General features: G+C 35.2%; 1 pseudogene; it reads right to left on the reverse strand.

The window, feature by feature from the left end:
• Positions 1–1140: 1140 nt before the first annotated feature.
• LOC149238319 (uncharacterized) lies at positions 1141–2981 on the reverse strand (annotated as a pseudogene).
• Positions 2982–5186: the final 2205 nt, after the last annotated feature.

A 5186-nucleotide genomic window follows, 5' to 3' on the forward strand; every position in this document is an offset into this window, starting at 1 on the left:
TATACCCCCAAAGAGTTCAAGGGTTTTTTCAAGAAGGAAGGAATCAAGAGAGAGTTGCAGCTCTGTACACAGTACAACCCAAGGAAAAATAAGGTGATCGAGAAAAAGTCCATCATATGGGCTACTAAGGCCATGACACATGAAAAAGACTTGCCAATATTTCTTTGGACAAATTCATGCAACACAACCCAAGCAAGGATAAGATACAATTATTATATTGATCTCCAAAGAGAAATACATGGTGTGAAATCCTAATTTTTCATAAATATATATTTATAAATTATAACTTGATTCTTATATTGTAAAAAAATAAAATCAAATCTGAATTAAAGCATGTCAACTATTTAGCTTTCATACTCATATTTACCATTCAATACTCATATTTACCATTCGAGAATGACACAAAACCACCAAGTTCACAAAAGATTTGATGACTTCAATTTAGCTAATAACATCATCAGATATTCAAGCTATAACACCAAATAATATAAGCCAAGAGTAGAGAACCATGATGAGAAATAAAATCAATTCTTCTAACTAAATGAGAGATTAAAATTTACTAATGGTGGAAAATTGTGTAGTGTGAAAACTTTTGTTTCAGATCATAATAATACATGAGTGACAATGTCTAAATACAAAAAGAAACATCACATGTGAACTTTAACCTTTCAAATAAGAGACACAATTCACTAGCAGATAAACTATACTAAAGGCAACTAAGAGTACAAAACTACTAAAACACTATATTGATATATACCTGATGATCACAACTAATCTAACACTAAGTTTAAACCAATGCACTTGGGATGGAATCGTTCAAATTTTGAACAGGTTATCAAATAATTATTATGTAAATTGTGTGCTAATTGTTCTCAAAGATAAGATGAATGGTGAAAATTGTTCAAAACATGCTTTAGGGTATAAAATAGATTCTTTTCACTTAGGTGTTAGGTCTGAGGAAAACTATTCTGCCAAAGTCACCAAGGATATACACTCAACATCGTCCTTTTTTCTGAAACATGAAATGCACAAATTCTTCACCACCCTCATGGGAGCATTGACAACCCCACCCTCATGGAAAAGGAGAAGCTCATTTGAAAAAAAAAAAAACTGAAGATCCATAAGCTTCAATAGAATACCTTATTGTTGAATATCAAGCATTGCCTTGGCATGAATTTACTCCTCCAGAAGATCCTCACTCATTTATTTACTAAGAAGCTCATGTTTCTTCTTCTCCATAACCATGCGCTCAATCTCTTCCTCATCTGGTAGGGGCACATGGGCAACAAACTCTCGCTCTCTCTATTATTGGCTTCCCTTCTCCTGCTCTCTAATTTATTTCACCACATCCTCCTCTTCCTTGAATAGAACCGGCTTAACGGCAATGACCTCCCCACTCTTCACCATTAACCTGGCCTCCCTCTCGATGAACTCAATCCTCTGCCACTCTCTCAGTGCCCTGGCCTGCATCTCCTCCTCTGCAAGTTGCTCAACTTTCTCCAAGATCTCATCCTCATCATCCTTGTAGCCATAATAACTTTCATCATTTCACTTGTAAATCTCATACGTAGACCTCCTCTTCTTTTCCTCTGGGGTTTTATCGAATAGCTCTTTGAGGATGGCTAGGAATTTCACAGCCCTGAAGTATCTCTAACCGAGGCTATCATAATTCACATTCAACTACACAACAAGGGATCCCCTAATTCGTATCTAACTACACGACAAGAGATCCCTCACATTCCTGTCCCTCAGATGGCAGAAATAAACAATGATGACTCGAAATTACACAGAGGAGAGGTATCGTTCGGCCTAGATAGTAGTAGTACCCAGTGCCCACCATAGATTCAGTTTAAACTTTTGGTCTTATGGTGGGTCACAAGCTTAGATTGTATTATTGAATGCGCATTCAATGTGTTGTACATTCCCTTGGCTCTTTTATCCATAAAATATAGAGAAAGTGGCAATAAATTGTGGAAAAAATGGGATTCACAGGGATATAGTGAAGCCCGAGTTAAACCCATCTTGTGGCTAGTGCAAAATGGTAGCACCGACAACACTATGCACATCCATCTAGTTTCCTTCCAAATTTGTCATCTTGGCCCCTAATTTGGCATCATTTCTAAACTGATGTTTGTCAACCCAGGAGAAATTGTCGTAAAAGTAAGGTGTTAAACATTGGCATCAACATTTTTCCAATTAAGCATGTGATTTGAAAACCCTACGAGCAAAAGGCATTAAATTCAGTTATGGAATCATAATCATTATAGTGTAATTCTAACAAAACCCCAAATTTTTTGGTGCAGTCTATCTTATTGAATTTGCAAAATAGGGGTAGTATCCCATATTCTCTGCGCATTGATTAATATTTAACCATACATCGACCAATGACCAGGCTGTGTGGTGAAATGTTCTATGGCCTTAATGAAATTGAGGTCCATGGAGAAGCTTCAAGAATATTGGTTCCAGATCTCACCACCAATATATCCTACAACAAGCCAAACAAGATCCAAAAATATGTGCCAAAAAAAAACAAAACGATTAGATAAACCAATTATGATCCAACTATGAAATCTGGAAAAGATTTGAATTATCTAGTATAGTTAAACCCGTCTTCCAGCTAGTGCAAAATTGTAGCATCGACAACATTGTGCACATCCACCTAGTTTCCTTCCAAGTTTTTCATCTTGGCCCCTACTTAGCTCTACGATCTGAGCTTCCTAGTGCTCCTTTTCCCTAATCAGCTTGTTGATCTCGTCATTGAGGTCTGGGAGGCAGTGTTCGCTGAGGTCTGAGTTCTGAATCTCCATGACCTTCCGTCCAATATCTCGTATTATCTGTTGCCTCCATTTGTGTGCCTCTGCGAGATCGCGACATTCTGAGGCCAGGAACGAGCGCCTCTCCTTGGGTTTATTCTTCTCTTCATTCTTGAATGTCAAGAACCTGTTCAGCATAGACTGTGCCTTCTCTTCGTTACAGGCCATTCTTCCCCAAAATCCAAGAGCCTATAGTCTGACCTGCTATGTTTAAAGCCCTAAGCCCTCCTTGCCCAAAACTTCACAAAATAACTAGAAGGTATGAGCAGATTTCATCGAATAGGTAAATGTTATGCTTAAAAAGGCAGGAGCAGGGGTTGGAATTTAGAATTTGGATCTATATGTTTCCCTTCAAGAACCTTTTCTCTTGAAGAAATTAAAAAATTACCTTTCAATTACATTAAAATTCCATTTTAAATAAAAGCAATAAAAAAAATTAATACATAATATTCTATATATATTAATTCATAATTTTGACCATCACTAATGGAATGATTTCATTCAAGTTAATTTGATTGATGTAGAGAATAATTAGGTTTTGAGAAAAATTATAATCTTAGATTGGAGACAATTGCATATAAACAGAATAAATAAAACAATAAAACACTTTAAATACATTTCTTTTTAATTTGAATTCTGCATTTTTTACCATATCAAAATTCTAATTTGAATAAACAACTACTTAAAGAGATAAAAAACTTGGAGTTTTTGGGGCAATCGTGAGTCTGTCCTTCGAACCTCCACCACCTGCAATATTTGACACTATTCAAGAAACAACCAACTTGATGAACAGAGGATGAAAACACTACTACAACCACTTCCTTGAGAATAAAAGAATAAATATACACAAAATCAAAGATCTTTAATATATTAATAATTATCACACTAATTTTTACATTTTAATATTTTAGGTAAATTTTACATGCAAACTATACAATTAACACATTATATACAAACTACATTAAAAATGAAAGTAATTAACACATTTTGCATTAATCATCTCATTCCATCTTAGTTATTTTTTAGAGTATAAATCAAATTTCTTCTATAATTTTGTTGAATCGAAATAAGATAAATGTGCCTTATGCCACTCCCTCAGTTAAAACCCAAAATCATGATTGAATTAATTGCATGATTGAATTAATTGTTGTGCATACGCTGCTAGTAAATGATACATAAATTTATTGTTTTCACTGAGATATCAAGATTCATTAGAATGCATCTCCAAACTTTGTTAGAAAGATACAATTTGCACTAAAATTTGAAACTTTTGGAAAGTGCAATAACATATTTCCAATTAAATTCACAAGACTAAACAATTAAATGGACTATGGCCAATCCCCTGAAGCAATAATTGAGGATTTGCTTTCTCGGATGACTATGGCTGAGAAAATTGGGCAGATTACTTAGATTGAGTGTGGGGCAACCAGCCCTGATGATGTAATTGAGAAGTTTGGAAATGGCACATCCATGGGTCCCTATTCACTCTTTGTTTGAATTTTCTTTACATTTTACAGGAATCTCTAGGTCATTTCTTTCATATTGTCTTTCAAAGAATCTTCATACCTATGTCCATGTTTTGAAATGTCTTCAATGCCCAAAAATAAAAGAGCTTCCGTTCGGGGAGCACTTTCTATCATTAAAACTCCAAATTATAGAGCCAGGTTATCTAGAAAAGAGGAAATTGAAGGACACATATAATTTAAAATGTGCATTTCCGAGGATCCAAAATTGTTTAGGCAGAAGCACACTCCACATTTTGTAGAAATGGCCTGAGTGGAATTCCACCTTAGACGAAAGCTAGATAGAAGTCGTGAAGCAGGGATTGACAAAGAGGGTGACCATTATAGGGCACTCCTGGAACTGTGAAAACCTATGTTGGTTTGACCATTTCCAGAATCCTCCTATATAACATATAATGTGATCCTATTCTGGTAATTTGTTATACCAACCATGCACTAAATCAGTTCCTGGAATCCATTTATTCTGTAGATAAAAATATTGTTCGAATTAGTGGCGATTCAAAAATTCAATGTTGTAGCCAAGGTTGAATGTTCTTTCTAGAAGACTTCGTGATAGAGACATGAATTAGTGTGTACCAATGTGCAAGAGAAAATCAACAGGTGTTCAACCTATATGAGAGGTATGGTAGAAAGGGACGAGAGATGAACTAGTGGTTGATAAAGGCGATGAGAAATTTAAAGGGAAGCAGAAAGTGTAAAATAATTCCTCTTCAGCAGAGATATCTCTAGAAAACATACTTAGTTCCTAGTATTTATGGTTGTTTCCCCAAAAATCAAGGATCAAGATGCGTAATCATTAGTTGTAGAAAGACAATGAAAAGGTTGAGGAGGAACTGCACAATCTATATGA

The sequence above is a fragment of the Pinus tabuliformis genome, chromosome 8 (genome assembly GCF_031772625.1).
Source record: "Pinus tabuliformis cultivar Carrire ecotype Pingquan chromosome 8, CPIR1, whole genome shotgun sequence".
NCBI classification, from domain to species: domain Eukaryota; kingdom Viridiplantae; phylum Streptophyta; class Pinopsida; order Pinales; family Pinaceae; genus Pinus; species Pinus tabuliformis.